This window comes from Phodopus roborovskii, unplaced genomic scaffold (assembly GCF_943737965.1).
Source record: "Phodopus roborovskii unplaced genomic scaffold, PHOROB, whole genome shotgun sequence".
NCBI lineage: Eukaryota > Metazoa > Chordata > Mammalia > Rodentia > Cricetidae > Phodopus > Phodopus roborovskii.
This window is the reverse complement of record NW_026126558.1, coordinates 14,853,684-14,871,821: the sequence shown is the minus strand read 5'-3', so window position 1 is coordinate 14,871,821 and position 18,138 is coordinate 14,853,684. Positions and strand designations below refer to the sequence as shown.

General features: G+C 39.2%; 1 pseudogene; it reads right to left on the bottom strand.

The window, feature by feature from the left end:
• Positions 1 to 13,787: 13,787 nt before the first annotated feature.
• Positions 13,788 to 13,875, bottom strand: LOC127234769 (uncharacterized; annotated as a pseudogene).
• Between the last annotated feature and the right edge of the window lie 4,263 nt (positions 13,876 to 18,138).

Sequence of the window (18,138 nt, the reverse complement as noted above, 5' to 3'; positions counted from 1 at the left end):
TTTCCTTTAGGAAAACAGGTCCTGCTGATACCTTGAGTTCAGACATCTGGCCTCCAAAATAAACATGAAAGGATACACTTGAGTGGTATTAAGCCACTACTTTTATAGTATATCAGCACTAGGAAAAGGCTGGAGTGAATAATTCTCAAATAAATCTGAATTTCTGGAATCAAGTTCAGAGAAGATGAGCTCAGGAAGAGAGGGTAGCAAAAGCCTCCATGGTAATAAATTTTGGTTCATATTTGAATATTTCAAATTAAATCTGGTCTGGGTTTTCCCATTGCACCATAATCCTAGAACTGGGGACTTGATACCTAATATTCTAGACATTTACTATCTAATAGTCTTTTATATATCTAATGATCTTCTAGACAAAGAAGTATTGGATACTTATCACATCAGGACTGAAGCCAACCCACAGAGGTCTGGATACATGCATGGGAGAGAGAAGGTCAGGCAGGAGTGGTGGCTGAGTTTCTGGATGTCAGATAAAGAACATCTCACAAATTTGGACTCGACGCGAATAAGGGTGGGAGAAACCATGTCTAGGCAGTGAACTCCAACACAGTTATTCTGAATGGCAGGGCCTCCTGGCTGAAGAAAATGATGCCATTTTACCTAAGCTAGAGTCACAAAGTCCACACTGGATGAAAGGAGACACCATAGAAAAGGAAAGGAAGAAGCAAGATATCGATCTCTTTTTATATCAAGCAATGAAAACAAAATAACAGATAGTCTCAAGAGAATTGGATACCTCACAAAATACCCTTGTCTCCTTCCTTTCCACAACTGACTTTTTTTTCTGTGAGCTATCACTGTGGGTGAACATGAAATAGAAACTATGGGATGAGAAGAGCCAACATTCAAACTGAAACATGCATTGAACAGTGAAACAGTCATACCTCATCACCTGAATATGACCATGATGGGGACAGAGGGAGAAGCTGCATGGAGACGTGTGCATTTTCTGAGATTCATATAATGCCTGATAAACAGCCCTGTTGCTCTCTACAACAACTTGTGTCACTGCTTCCTAACCTTGATAAAAGTTTTGGAATTCTTAGAGAACAATTACCTAACCCAAAGGGAATATGAAAGTCCATTGAACAATTAAAAATGAGTATTTCTGAGTCCTCAGTGAGAAGAAGCTACATAAGATGACCACAAACTATTCTCTGTGAAAATGGCACACTTCTAGATGGCATTTCAATCTGCTTTAAAATAAAAGTTTCTCCATACATTTATGATTTCCCAGTAGCTTTCTATGGACTCAGTGGTTAAGAGCCTTTGCTGCTCTTGAAGGTGGCCCACGTTCATTTCCCACATCTAGAGACACATCAACTGTATGTAATGCAGACTCCAGAAGATCTGACACCTTTTTGGGGCCTCTGTGAGCACTGTACTCATGCACAGACACAGACAGACACATACAAACATTAAAAAAGAAATGATTTTCTCAATGAAAAATATATTCTTCATAATGTCTAGGGGTTTATGCATCATATTTACTGTAGTATCTCCCCAAATGGTATCTGGTGGGTACTGATTAACTGTCAGATAAATGAGTTTGACACTAACTTAGTGGAAGATATTGCAGTATTTTTTTTTATATTTTCTTTTTATTAAATACGAGGAATTTACATGTGGGGAATCACCTAGATGCCAGGGCACACATGAGGAGATCAGAAGGCAATGCACAGGCATCAGTTCTTGCCTTCTATCATGTAGGTCCTGGTGCTGGCAGCACAGGGGCTGGCAGCAAGAGCCTTTACTCACTGAGCCATGTTCTACTCCACAATATCTGTCTTCTGAAGGTATACCATACAAAACTGAGAACTTCCTCTCAACAGATTACAAAATGAATCAATTATTGGAACAGGAAAGACAATATAGCAACATTTGTGCTGAGTAAATGTCAACATTGTCCATTAAAGAGATTAGATTCAGACAAAACTCTGGAACACAATGGGAGGTGAGATGTCTATTGTCTGAAGGTCAGGTCTTCTCACTCCACAGCCCTTGATTAGCACCTTATATTTATGGGCCATGGCTTTTTTGTGAGGTAAATCTCTCTGCCTCAATAATCACTGAAATCTCTTCCTGTGGCCGCATAGGATGGGACTGTGAATTAAGGAGCAGAATTGAACATCTGTGCCCTGGAAGCATATCACAACCCCTTAGGATAGATATCCATAGGTATAAGCTCAGAGAGCTCTCATTCCTTACTCTGAAAGAATTCTCCACCATTCTTTTCCTTTGCAACCCACCAAATCCAAGCCAGGCATGCTTTGAGGCCAGGAAAGTATAATCCCCGTTATTCTAGCTCTTACTGCTTGCCATAAGTATGATAAGTATGTATGTTCTCTGGGCTCTGTCCTTCTAACTTTCTCCAATAGATGACTGACTAAACAAGATATTTTACACCACAGTATGAAGTGTGACTCAAGGAGGGTCATGCAAAGGGAAGAAGACTGATCTCAAGACCTTACACAATGTACGAGTTCATGATAAGACTTCCTTGAGGTGGTTGCATTGTGGAGACAGTGGTGCAGATACGTGGTGTAAAGCCTGGAGAGTTCTGAAAGATCTTTATGGTGACAGGGTGAGTGGCTTCATCTGGATCTGGATTGCAGTGGTCACTACATAACATATACATGATACAGTGGTAAACATCTACACATACAAAAAATGCATATAAAACAGATGAACTCTGAGCAGTCTCAGAGGCTTGTGTCAAGTCAGTTTCTTGGCTTTGGTAGTCATATTATAGATATTGCTATTGAAGAGCAGTTAAATCAATTTATGTGCTTGTGAATGCCACAGCACATGCATCAGGGTCAGAGGACAACTTGCACAAGATGTTCTTCTCCTTCCATCATGTGGGTTCCAGGAATCAAACTCAGGTCATCAGACTTAGTGATGAATGCCCTAACCGCTGAGGCATCATGCGGGCTCAGGAAGAAATAGCTCTCTAAAGCTGTTTCCTAAGGTCATTTGGTGCTTCTTTCCAGATGTCACTGGATATAGTCTGTTGTTCTTAACTAAGTTGTTTCATTTACCAACAAAGACTCAGAGTCAGATGCTGGGGTGAAAACCTGCTAGGTCAGAGAAGACAAAATAACAACAAGCTAGCCTTTCTTTTTGTTAGGAAACCCAGCAAGAAAGTGTCTCTCCACCCATTCCAAACCAAAAAGACTGTGAATCTCTTAAGTCCCTCCCTAATTCTATGTGTCTCTCTATCCACATTCCTGGCTCCTCCATCCTCTCTATGGCTAATTCCTGTCAGCTAGTCCCTGGCTTCACCCCGATTCAAGGTTAATTTTATTAACTCAGTCTCAGAGCTTCACAGTTCGATCAAATATTCCACAACAGCAGCCATCCTCTAGAGCTGTGGTTCTCACAGTGTGGTCACATCCCAAATCAACACTATCAGTGTCACCAGAAAACTTGTTGAAAATATAAATTCTCAGGCTATAGCCAATCAGACACTCTGAGGAATGAAACCAGATATCAGCTCTATTGGGTCATCCAGGAGAGTTCAATGTCTTTCCTTCTTTTCTGATGCTGGGATAAGCAGATGAAGGAAGGAAAAGGTTTGTGTTTCAGCTCATAGTTCTAAGTTATAGTCCATGAGAACAAGAAAGTCACAGTTGGCAGGAGCTTGGGAGAAGTGATCACAGAACATCTATAATCAGGAGCAGAGAGCAATGAATGCCTGCCTACTGGTGATGAGTTTGCTTTCTCCACTGTTACATCGTCTATGATCCTGCCTAGGGGAGGGTGTCAACATCAATGGCCAGGTCTTCCTTTTCACTTACTATAATCAAGATTCGCCACAGATCAATCTGATGTAGACAGTCCCTCCTACATTCAGACTATTTATGAGGGGTTCTAGATTTTGTCAAATTAACTATCAAACTAATAATGACAGTGGAGTTTCAAAACTACCATCTTAGAACACAGCAATAATGGTTCTGTTTTTGGAATTGAGAATAATTGTTTTGTTTTTCTCTTGAAGTGCTAAGGATTGAACATTGGGCCTTGTACATGCTGGGCCAGTTCTGTCCCTCATTTACATTCCTTCCAGAATAGAAACTATTTCTTAATGACTTAGAGAAAAAAAATGTAGGGATAGAAGAAATCCCTTATGAAATCATTTTGCCCCAATTTTCTGCTATTAGCAGCACTGTATATTTATTTATTTATATGTTATTAGTAAAATAGTAATAAAGAGTCCTTATTTTTGCTCTCAGGGCTCAGAGCCAAACTTTTACACTCAGTCATAGTAAAGATATTGGTTCATCCTCTTAGCATGTGGATCCCCTCTTCTTGTCTTTGATCCAGTTTCCTGTTTTTATTTTATGGGATTTTGTTCTTTGGGGGAAAATAGAAAAGTTATAAATACAGATGATAAATAAAAGAATCCTTAACAATGGTGGAGATACATTGTCTGTTCCGAATATCAAATCCAGGTCATGAGGCCCCACAGTTGTTAGCAGATAGTAAATTGTCTCAAAAAATAGATTACAGAGCAGTAAACTCCAAACAGTGCCTAGGAAAAACATTTTCATGTGTAATTCCTAAGGAGAGTCTTGTGAAATACAGTCATCATTATCTTTTTGTTTAAATGTAAAACATATTAAAACAGATCACTCTTTTGGCTCCTCATCTTTGAGTGAAGTTTTCTTATTGAGAATCATTTTCTCTTTCTATAATGTCTTGAACTAAACAATGTGCCTTTCAATTTTGTATGAGCCAACAGTCCAATAAAATTCCCACTTGGCAAAATTCAAAACAGAATATCAGGACTACTGATGAGGTAAGACTCAGGGATACATTATACTTGGGGTTTACCTATGCTAGACTCTTAGTGTTTCAAAGAAAACAGTGGTAATGGGGCTGGAGAGATGGCTCAGTGGTTAAGGACACTTGTTGCTCTTGCAGAAGACCCCAGTTCAGTTCCCAGCACCCACATGGCAATCCACAACCATCTGTAACTCCAGTTCTAAGAAGATCTGATGCCTTCTTCTGGTCCCCTCAGGCACTGCCCATATGTAGTACACAGACACACGTGTAGATGAAAATACCTAGACACATAAAAATAAATTTTTAAAAATATATAAATTAGATAAATCATCAGATTAAAATGAAATTAAAAGTAGTGAGTGGCATTAATAGCCATCTTCTGAACCTACATTTTAGAAACAACTGAAGTTTGGAGGGCAGAGAAAATGAAGACCCAGAAGGACAAACTACTTATACTAGTACTGGAGTCCACTGGTATAAACTCCATCGAAGCTGCCTAGGTTATTCTAGGAGAATTATCCAGTCATTTCTGAGCCAATCTCCCCCAGGCTTTTGATAACAGGCTTTGTTAAGCCAGGCAACCACATAGACCCTCAAAGCTCCAGGAACTGTCTTCTTAGCCAGTGGTTCTCAACGTTCCTAACACTGAGACCCTTTAATATAGTTCCTCATATTGTGGTGACCCTCAAGCATAAAATTATTTCATTGCTACTTCATAACTATAATTTTGCTACTATTATGAATTATGAATATTTGATATGCAAACCCTCCAGTGGGTCAAAACCCACAGGTTCAGAACCACTGCTCTAAGCCGTGGTTACAATTCACTGTTACCGAGCCCACAGCAAGACCAAATTGCAGACAGCAACACTAGAACACTCTAGATGTCCAAACGTCCTTGGAGCACATACTCTTAGTGAGTTTCCCAGAAGCCTTAAACCATCACTGCAATCTTCATAACTTAGAACAGCACAACCCTTTCCCCCTCTATTCTGCATGTCAGAAGTATGATGATAGTTTCAATAGCCAGACATTAAGTCACGTGTTTTACTAGAGAGAAGGGCAAAACTGTTTCCCTACCTTTGGTGTTTCTCGAGGTTACTCATGTTCCTTAGTGCTTCACTACCAATAGCTGCCATGCCAGCTAAAACTAGTGGAGATTTCTCCAATCCTTGTTGTAGAATATTAGTTTGAGATGTGCTATATTCATTTATGCTGTGGAATCTTTGTTTAATGATACAAAGATGTATTGTGTTCTTTTATGTTGTGTTTGTATAACTTTATAAAGGACTTTGCCTGCCTAAAGCACCTGGTCTAATAGAGAGCTGAATGGTCAACAGCTATGCAGGAGAAAGAAATCAGTGGGGCTGCCCATCAGAGAAAATAAATAGGACAAGAAGTCTAGGCTTGTGAGCAGGGTGAGAAGCAAAGAAAGGCCAGGAGGATGAGGATGCCAGGGGCTAGCCACCCAGCCACCCAACTACACAGCCAGTCATGGAGTAAGAAGGAAAGAAAAATTTATAGAATAAAGAAAGGGAAAAAGCCAAGAGATGAAATATAGTTAAAGAGAAAATGGATATTTTATGTCAGAAAAGCTGGATAGAAACAAGCCAAACCAAGAACAGACATTCATAAGTCCACATGTATTTATTTGGCAGCTGGGTGGCAGGCCCCTAAAGAGTTTAAACAAAAAGAAAATAAAACTACAAAACTTCTCTGTTATAGACTTTTCTCCCCCTTCCTCTACCTCTATTCATCCTTTCAATTTCTTGGGACCCACCTGAGTAGTTTCTATGTAAAGATCAGCCACCTCAAATGCCACCTGAAGACTTATGTCACAAATGCCATGTAAAGAGTTTATAGGGTATAAGCACTGATATGTGGGTATCTTTAGGAGTGAAGCAGAACTCTATCATAAGCAATTGGCCAAAATGACTGTTAGACTCATTTACTGACCAATGGATGTCCATCCTGGAGTGATAGCCCTTCCCCTCCTATGATGCAACCTATTTCCAGAAAATTTTATGGAGCACAATTGAATCTAGGCTTCTTACTCCATCAATCCTTTTAAGTATTGACTGTTAAAATGCACATTTCACAACATGGCTGTCCACATTATGTTGTAAAATGCATCAGTATCTAGAATATGGGAGAATGCATCAGAGTCCAGAATACCCTAATGATGTCAAGTGTAAGAGAAAGAGCTGAGGTTCTGGGAAGGCATATGATGTTCTTCCTTGGTAGAGTATCTCTGGAAATGACAAACAATGGAGAGGTGTGATGTGAAATGCTATCTCCTGAACATGACATGGCCATCACACACATATCCTCAGAACAGCTGTGGTTAAAAACTATACAAAAACAAGCTGGCTAAAATCCTACCATGTGTTAGAGAACAGTTAACAAGGCCCCATCCCAGCTAAGGAGGAAGAGAGTCACTTTTCTTTGGGAACATGGCCTGTGGTAGGTTGTTCTTGCCCCAATGGATGGTCCTGCACCCATGTGTTTATATGGTCAACTGATGGGAGATGTCATTCTGTATATGTTTCTCATACTGGTTAATGAAAAAGGCACTGTTGGCCAATAGGAAAGCAACATAGGCGGGGGACAACTAGGGGACAAGGAGGAAAGAGGAAGTAGTAAGGAGGAGTCAAGATGGAGAGTCTGGAGAGAACAGAACTGCCATTCCTCTGCTCTTGGTAAGACCATGTAGAAATACATAGAAATGGGTTAATACTTAAGGCAGAGCTAGCTGATAAGAAACTAGTACCTGGCCAACAGCATTATATCAAATACAGAGTCTCAGTGTATTATTAGGGGCTGGTGTGGCAGCAGGACAAGACCAGTGGCGGACAGAAAAACCATACTCCTTACAGTCCACACAAATTAAACTCAGTGAGTTATAAATAAAAGGACATGAAATGAGAGGGAAACATGTTGGGAAAGCATGGGTAGGGGTAAAAAGGTGTGTGTGGGGGAGACAAGATCAAATACATTGTATATACATAAATTCTCAATGAGAAGTAGAATTCAGCCCTAGGTTAGAAGCCAGGAGACTGGGATCCTCAGAGTCACACAGTTGAGTATATATCAGACTGGAGAAGTTAAGCAGAGGTGCTATATTGCTAAAAGATGCTGGATGTATGGACACCCTGTCTTCTGTTTACACAGGAAACCTGATGTTCTGACCCAAAGAAGCCTCATTACTTAAACTGGCTTCTAGCTATTTCTTAAAGGTAGTATTTCAGCTAAGTTTCAGAATACCAGGGAAACTGTCCATCACGGATACATAACAGGACAAATAACTGTTTGTTCATAATGGCATCAGCTCCTTGGAAATAAACATTTCTGTTTAGTTTGAAGTAAATACCAAGAAAATGGTAACTGTTTCTCTTAATGTTATTTATGGTGGACGATTATTATTATTTTTTTTTTTTGCTCTTTTCTGTGTTTTCTAGACATTTTAAGTGGCCATGACTTTTGTAATAAGAGAAGCAGAAAGTATTTATTTTGTAGTAACACTAATGAGAAACATCACATTTTTCATCAATTATTTTGGCAGCCTCGTGGCCCTGGGTGGCTAGATCTGGATGTTCAATATGAGTATTTTCTTTCTGCTCTCAAAAATATTTCTCCCTGGCCAGTGGGATGGCTCTTTGGGTAAGGGTGCTCATCCCCAAGCTTGTCAACTTGAGTTCATTCCCAAGCCATACCTGGCAGAAGTAGAGGGCTCACCCCTTCAAGCAGTCTTCTGACCTTCACAATGCACACCCACAATATACATATCTCTATAACAAAAGAAAAAGTAAATATTTAAAATTTTCAATTGGCTGTGGTGACTTGTAGAAGACTTTTTCTTCTACATGACATGGAGACATATTAGTTATGAATGTTCAACCTTAGCTGAGGCTTGTGTCTGGATAGCTCTTTTAACTTATATTAACCTTTTTTTCCTTATCTACCTTTTGCCTCAGGGATTTTTACCTTTCCTTCCTTCTGTATATCTTACTCTTACTGCATCTTATGTCTAGCTGGCTGGCAGCTGCCTGGCTTCTAGCTCTGGGTATGTTCCTTTCTTTCTTTCCTCATTCTCTCCTCCTTCTCTCCTTTTTTGAGCCTAGTTTTCTCCCCTTATTTATTCTCTGCTGGCCACCTCTGTCTATCCCTCTTCTGCCTAGCCATTGGTCATTCAGCTTTTTATTAGACCATTCAGGTGCCTTAGGCAGGCAAGATGAAACAAATGTAACACATCTTTACATAGTTAAAATAACATTCCACAACAGTGGCTGAAAATCATCTTCACCTAACAGTAAATCTATATAAAACTCTGCCCCAGAGTTGGGGAAAATGTCTTCTCAATTTGGGCAAGGTGACTGTAATTCCAGTACTTTGGAGGCTGAGGCTAGAGGACTGACACAAGTTTGATTCCAGCCTCCAGCCTGGACTATGTAGTGAGCTTTATAATGAGTTAAGGGCCAGCCTGAGCTACAGTATGAGGGCCTATTTAAAGATTGCATGTGTGTGTGTGTGTGTGTGTGTGTGTGTGTGTGTGTGTGTGTGTGTGTGTGTGTGTTTATTCATTATCTGAAGCTAATCCCTTTCTGTTTTCTAGGGGATCCTTGCCATATTCGTCACCACATGACTTAAAAGAAAACACAACCCAACACTGGCCACAGCCAGAACCAAGTCTGCAGACCACATAAGGCTGAAATTCTACCATCCTGAAAGACAATTAATCAAAAAGCACAGCGATTTACACATTGCCCAGCACTGCCATCAACATCACTTAACCAGAGCACCATAGCTCCCTACTTTCCCTTTCAGTTATCACTACATCCATTACTCAGGCAAACTCCTTTGTGACACAATTTCATATCAAATAAAGAAATGCAGTCAGAGCATCAGTGTCTTGAAGAACACAAGTTGGGTCTCCCCAAAACCACATCCCCCTAGATGCAATTAGCTTAATCTTCTTCTGAATGTGTTCTTAATATAGTTTCTGACCATTGGCCATTTTTCTTGTGTCTTGGTTTTTCAATACTGGATTCCTGAGTAAGACCACAGAGATTAAAATAATAATGTATCATGTTTAAATCATGGCTAAGTTCAAGGGGAGAAAAGGGAAAAAACATGTGCTGTCTCAAGTTAGAAAAAAGAAAGTGAATTCGGGGCATGGTTACACCATTCCCATATTGTAGCTAACCACACAGATGGGCAGTCAAAGAGTGGAGGTCAACCCTGAGAGTCAGTTTAGGGATTTCCAAGATTAGCATGCATGTACCACAACATGTGCACAAAGCCATTCCTGTAAGGATTAATGAAGGTAAATTAGATCTTGGTTACAACAGGACCCAAAGGCTTTAATCATAACTAGGAATCCTGATGTAGTAGCTTGGACCCATCACCTCAGCAGTCAGGAGGCAAGGCAGGAGATCGTGAGTTAAAGCCAGACTGGGCCACATAATGAGCCCCTGATACGATGAGCAAGAATTAAAATCTAAGAGAGAAAAAAAAAATCTTGAGTCTTACCTGATTTCCAGGTGAACATCATCAAGGCAATCTTGTATAACTTAAAGGATTGTTGGTGAGAGAGGATCCTGGAAGCCTGTGAGGAATTGAATTGACCTTCAGTTTTGGTTTCAAAGGATCAGAAATTTCTCAGTAACTTACTAACAATCCAACTTACTTTTATTTTTTATGTGTTTGTTTGTTTGGTGCGTGTGTGCAGAGAATGCATGCGTGCATGAGTGCGTGTGGGGGGGGGTGGAATCAGTTCCCCTGCAACTGGAGTTACAGGTGGCTATGAAAGACCTGCAGAGTGTGGACCTCCACGCTCCCACTCAGGAAAGGTGCCCCCCCCAATCACTCAGGAGAAGCGGTCTTGATGTAAAAGCATGAGGTCTTTTATATTCCAAGTGCACTGGGGTGCACAGTCATGCACCACACAGAGCCAGAGGACTAAGAACCATGAGGGCAGATGTAAGATAGCTTTTATCTTACATCTTAAGATGCCTGCGCATCTTAAACCAATCATCTCATAGCATCCAGAGCCTGTGCAGTTCAGAACAATCATTTTAAACCATCCAAGCCCGGGCTTTATAGACCGATATAGCCCTGGATATTTGCATTCCTGAGGGTTTCCGGGTGGGGCGACAAAACTCACATACTCACAGGTCCTGTGAGTACAGCAAAGAATGTAACCTGTTGCCTATTTACTGGCTGAGGGTTAGGGTCTGGAATTTAAGGTTTAAACTTCTAGCTTCCTGGGGTCATTGGAGAGTTAGGCTGTATTTTTCATTCTTAGAGTTACAGATCAGTACTGGTGCTAAGAACTGAACCCAGGTCCTCTGTAAGCTCAGTGTGCACTCTGACCTGCTGAGCCATTACTCCAGCTCAGTTTGTTTTCTATATTTTGTACCTGTTGATTCTTTCTCTGGCTGTTCCTCTTTATAGCTTCAATCCTTGTCTTCCTAATATTCAGAAACTGATTATCTCCCTACATGGCCATTAGCATCTGTTTGATGTGACTAGGTCACCCATGACTTCAAAATTCTCCTGTTTCCATTTTGATGGTACAAACAGCTAAGATTTTTTGGAATGCTTTCTATACACTAGAACTCTTTACTTAGTCATCTCCCTTAACCTACAATCTACATTCCTATAACTACCATATCAGGTAGGTATGAACTACTCAACCCTCTGAATCTCAGTGATGTCATTTGTAAAATGGGCATATGTAAAACAAATCACAGTAATACTGCAGGTAAGACTGTGTCCAGGAATTGCATGCAAGATTATTTACTTAGCATGTTTGATTTTTCACACTGTACTGTGTTCATCCTTGTCTCTTTTTTTCTCAAAACCTAAGGTCAAACTCAGGTATTCAATCTACAGAAACTATTTTCTTCCATAGTTTTATTTCAAAGGAGCTATGGACAAACACACACACACACACACACATATGTATATATGCACGTATTTATTAGATCCCCATACATCCTTCACCCAGCTTCACTGAAGTCCACACGTGTCTTTTTTATGTAGTTTTCAGTTTTCAGCTCCTCATTGTTAGAACAGTATCTGAACCACAGCATGACAGGCATTTACATAGATTGGCACATCTTGTAATGTGCCAATGATTCATACATATGACAAGCCTATCTCCCTGGTGAAGGCTCTTGGCTAGCCATCTCACTCTTATCTATTATTATTATTATTATTATTATTATTATTAATGTTCTGTTCTGTGTACCACATACTCATTGGTATTGCAGATCTGTTTATGCCTACACAACAGACAGCCCTGGGAGTCTTAATTTTGTTAGGTCTTTGATCAATTTAAAGAAATGTTCCTATCCCTACAAAGTGCAGTAACTAAAACTGATGTACACATTGCAGATTGTCTGGAGCCCACCAGAGTCTCTCTCTCTCTCTCTCTCTCTCTCTCTCTCTCTCTCTCTCTCTCTCTCTCTCTCTCTCTCTGTGTGTGTGTGTGTGTCTGTCTGTCTGTATCTCTCTCTCACACACATACACACATACATACACACATGCAAGCACACACATGCACACATATGCACTCCACTAGGGTTACAGATGCACATGGCCACACCCAGTTTTTTAAAAGCCAGTGCTGGAACTCTGAACACTTCAGTCCTCATGAATGTAAGGCAGACCCTTTACCAATGTAGCCCTCTACCTAGTTCCTCTGTGACTTCTAAAACCTAACAGTTGCAGTGTGACCTGCTAACCTCACCTCTATCTTCGCCTCAATCTTCACAGAGCTCCTTCATGCCGCTAGCTCTGGGTAGGTTGCCAAAGAAATGCAGACCCACTCCATCTTAACACAGGGCTTCAACCCCTGAAGTGCATTTGGTTTAGAGCTGCGGAAATGGCCTTGTGCCAAAGAACATATGTAGCTGCCACCAGGACAATCTCATCAGGCAATGTGGACAGTGGATCTGTTTCTCCCACTGTGTCAAATCTATTACACCAGAGATTTCCCGACAACAGGGCAGCCAGGCTGGCCCCTCAGCCATGTACTTGCTGAAGGTCAATCCACTTATTTCTGCAGATCCTGGTGACTGCTCACAAATGAGTATTTATGAGTCTAATATTCTGTCCAAGCTAAACATTCTGAGCTGGCTTGTTTCTTGATAAACGGGAAGTCAGAACTTCTCAGTCCGATAGTCTACTAGTAGATGAGTTAATTATTAGTACAGTCTCCACATCAGGGAAAAAGTTCTCAGAAAAGGATCAGAGGACAGAGGATTCTTAAGCCTTCCCAAGCTAAGAAAGTGATCTCTATACAAGGGATACCTACAATAATGGCAGTGTAAAGAGTAGTAAAAATGCTTGTTCTGTATGAGGTTTTTGTAATCTACTTTAAGTTTCAAGCATTCTGAGTGGCAAGTGAAAAGTGAAGAATTTATACTGTCATCCCCAGAGTGACAAGGTCAAAGACCTACATAAACAGATAAAGTAAAATATCTCAATACATAGAACAAAATAGTTTTTAAAAGTCAGATGGTTCAGCTGGTAAAGGCTCTTGCTGGCAAGTCCAATGACCTGAGATTGGTTCTCAGAACATGCATGATAGGAGAGAATTAACTCCTACAAGTTATCCTCTGACCTCCACAACTACACTGTGGCATTTTTTTGTACATGTGAATACACACACACACACACACACACACACACACACCAAAATAATAATAATAATAAAATGTAAAATAAAAGTCTGATAATCCAAAAGAATGAAGAACCAAAATATAAAAAACAGAATAAACATACAGAAAACTTAGTAAAGAATTCATCTTTATAAATAAAGAACATATATTCCATCTACCCACTAAATGTGTCTGATCACACTATTAAAATTTGTGGAATTACAAATCTTAGGATGAATTTTAAAAGCAAGACCTTGGACTTGGGTGCTGGGAATGGTGGTGTATTCCAGGCACTCAGTATGCTGAGACAGGACAACCAAAGGTTTGAGGCCAGCCTGATCTCTGTAGAAAAGTTCCATCTTTAGTAACAAACTATAGAAATGATCCCTGAAAGTATAGTCTTGAAAAGTTCCATCTTAAAATAAAGATAACAACAGCCTAGTCTGTATATAGTGAGTTCTTAGGCTATATAATGAGACCTTATGTCAAAAATAAAAAAATAAAAATCAAAACCACCACCAACAAAAAACATCTAAGCATGTGTCTTCTATGAGACAGTCCCTTTGAATAACGTAAGTACCTTATGGGGAAAAGGTATTTTGTTCAAATACTTATCAAAAAAGTCTGGCATAATTCTATTAAAGTCTGATAAAGTAGAATCCTTCAATGGAAGATAAGTTATCAAAAATAAAAATCATAAAATGGTATCATAAAAATGATAACTGTTCAGGATATCTATGTTGAAAAGTATAAAATGTTAACAAAATAAGCCAAATGTCACCTGCAGAAGTGGATAGTTATTTCATAGTTATATACTAGAAGTATTGTTGTGTTCACTCTATATGTCCCCAAGGGATATATAGACTTGAGTGAATTTCCAAAAGAATTGTTTTTGAAAAAACAATTTAAGTGTATAAAAATACAAAGGAGAGGAAAACAGATCATTTTGAAGAACAATAATATTGGTAGGTTCATGCTCTGTGAGTTTAAGGAGAAAGTCATTAACTACAATGGTGACATTTGAGAGGAAGCAGACAAATACATCAATGGAATCTACCTCAGAGCCCAGAGTCAAACTCATACACAGTCAAGTTGTTTCATTTTTTTATTTTTTATTATTTAATTTTTTATTTATTTGATTATTATGTGGCAAGGGGGCTTTTTTTTTTTTTTTTTTTTTTTTGTTGTTCAGTCTGTCTATTTGGTGTTTGGTAAGCTTCTTGTACTTTCATGGGCATGTCCTTCTTCATGTTAGGAAAGTTTTCTTGTATGATTTTATTGAATACGTTTTCTACACCTTTGAGCTGGGCTTCTTCACCTTCTTCTGTACCTATTATTCTTAGGTTTGGTATTTTCACAGTGTTCCACATTTCCTGCATATTTTGTGTTAAGGATCTGTTGGATTTAAGATTTTCTTTGGTCAATGAATCTATTTCCTCTAGTTTATCTTCAGCGCCTGAGATTCTCTCTTCCATCTCTTGTATTCTGTTGGTTGTGTGTCCATCTGTAGTTCCTGATCATTTACCCAGCTTTTCTATTTCCAAAATTCCCTCAGTCTGTGTTTTCTTTATTGTCTCTATTTCAGTCTTGAACTGTTTCAATTGTTTCCTTCATCTGTTTGACTGTTTTTTTTTTTTTTTTTTTTTTTTCTTGGCTTTCCTTGCTTTCTTTGAGAGATTTGTTGATTTCTTGCAATTTTTTTTTGGTTTGTTTTTTTCTTTCATTTCTTTCTTTCTTGTTTGTGTTTTGGAGAGAAAAAACTTTTTAAAATTTATTTCTACGTAAGAAATAGCAATTTCAGAAATAGGCATGAACAAAAATCCATTCATAAGTATTGCTTATTCTAAAATTCTGCCAAATTTATTAAGTTATAGTGTATTCAGCTTTCTAGTTAAAGGTATGTTGTGCTTATGATACAGACCATGAATATTTAAAGCATGTCCTGCAGCAATCTCAAGAATATCTGTGCATGTATCTTGAGTTACCTAGATATGGATAAGAAACATCCTAGTCAGGGTTTCATGTCCTTAACAATCCATCAGACTCCAGGGGGCATATGTGCCATGACATACATGTCTTAACTTGTTTCAAAGAAGTACATATCATTTTTCAAGTCAGTCGGGATCAGAAAGTGATGTCTATACAATGGACAGCAAAAATGCTATTTTTGCGATCTATCGTTGATGGTGTTCTGTTTCATATGATATTCACAGAAAAATAGTATCTACCTCCTGATATTTGTCATTTTCTCTGATACTTTCATGCTCTTTCTTCCAAGTTGTTTAACATTTGGTGATGATGGTGGTTGGTGATGACACTGCTTATCTACAGCCATGCTGAAATAGGATAATTGTGTTTTCACCATTGTTTTATGATTTTTAATTCATAGAACAATCTTTATAACATTAGCATGAAGTAGAACTGTTTTTACCTTTACTGCCTAGACACAGATGATTAATTTGTAAAATGTTACACATCTAATGAGTAATAGGGAGGAAAATAGGTCTCTATTATGACTTAAAGGTCAACTAATTTCTCTAAGCCTCAGAAGTACTAAAAATATATTTATATATAATCTTAATTACTAAGCTACACATTGATGGGAGATGTCATTCTGTATATGTTCTCATACTGGTTAATGAATAAAGCTCTGTTGGCCAATAGGAAAGGAGATAGGAGGGACTAGGAGATGAGAAGGAAAGAGGAAGTAGGAAGAGTCAAGATGGAGAGTCTGGAGAAAGCAGTATGCCGGCCGGCTCCCTGTTAAGAGAAATACATAGATCAGCAGAAATGGGTTAATACTTAAGACAGAGCTAGCAGATAAGTAACAAGTAACCGGGCCAACAGCATTATATCAAATACAGAGTATCTGTGTGTTATTTGGGGCTGGCGGCGTGGTGGCAGGACAAGACCAGCGGCGGCAGGCAGAAAAACCATACTCCTTACAAAACATGGTTATAAATATTAGTTTTCCTACTTTGTTTGACTATTCAGTTTAGCACTTAGGTCAGTCAGATCCAATAATAGTAATGCTATTGAACAATGCAATTGTTCAAAGTTCTTTTCCTTCTCCCAGGCCTTTATCATTTAGCAATGTGCAACCCTATTTTTATCACCTTCCTTTAGTGATAAAATGTAAATTTAAAATCTTTCTTTTATGTTCTAAATGATACAATAGTATGTTACTATGAAAGTATATTTATTATGTTGTTACTAATGTTATAGCAATTTAGCTCCTAACAATAAAATATCCAGTAATTAAGATCACAATTTCCAATGATGTCAACTAGAATATATTGAAAAAACTGAAGAAAATTCCCATTTAAACCATTGGAAAACAAGAGATAATGCCAGGCCAGGTATACATTGGTGGTAATCCAGAGAAGAATCCAATATTCAGCGGCAATGTGAGCCTGATACACAGTGAAGCCCTAAAAGAAAGACGTGGGGGAGACTAATGTACTGAAATCACTTGGTCCACAACATGAGGGGCTGGGTCCATGATGTATTGAAATCTAGATAAATTGTCACAAGGACATCAGATCAGTTCCAAACTCATACAAACCAAACACGTGACAGATCAATCACAGATACTTTGTGATGCTTGGTGTTAGAATGACTATTTTTTTCTTTTTTCTTTCTTTCTTTCTTTCTTTCTTCCTTTCTTTCTTTATTTATTTATTTTATATAACCAAGTCCATGTAAATGAAAACAAATATGGACAATATTGGGAATTTAGGTGTCATTCTTTCCAAACTACTACCTCCTGGTAAGGGGCCTTGTCATGGAGGATTCAAAGAAGACTCAGAAATCCTGGCTGTGGTCTGTAAGGCTGCTTTGTCCAGCTGTTTTGAATGTAGGATCACCTGGTACTCTGTTTCAGGTGGTCTGGCTTGATCAAACCACATTAGTCTGGAAGGAATCCACATCTTTTCATTTTCTGTGGAAACAAAAATAGAAATCCATTTCCCCAGTAACTTGTCCTTGAACCTAAATTTTGTAGTCAAAGCATGTTTTTTTTCATTTAATTTATTATTTTACATGTCAATCCCAGTTCCCTCTCCCTCTCTCCCTCCTCCTTCCCTCCCTTCCTCTCTCCTTCCTTCCCTTTTACCCTTTCTGCCCTCTCACATGCACTCTAACCACCCTCCCCTCCCATCCCCCCACCCCAATTCCATATGTAGGGGAATGCCATCCAGTTGGGGTCATGTAGATCTGACAGGTCATGTGAAATAGGGACTAGGGCTTCTCTCCTGTCTCTAGATTAAAGCAGCTATCCCTCCATGGGGGATGTGTTTGCAAAGCCCTTTTGTGCACCAGGGATACATCCTGGCTCCACTTTCTGAAGTCACTTAGACTGCTCAGTCCTTCTGGCTGAGACCCATATTCAGGGGGCCCTGAGTCTGTCCCACACTGGCTTCCCAGCTATCAGTCTGGTGGCCCGTTAGCTCCTCCTTGTTCAGGTAAGCTATCTCTATGTGTTTCTGCCACCTGGTCTTGTCCTTTCCATCTGCATCTGGGTTCTACTTCCACTCAGTGTTTATGTAAGGGTGTTTGCTCCTGTTTCCACAGGCATTAGTTGAGGGCTCCATGGATAAGTTAGTTGTTGATCTCACTCTCCAGGAAGGGCATTTATGGTAGCCTTTCCACGGAAGTTCAAATTGTT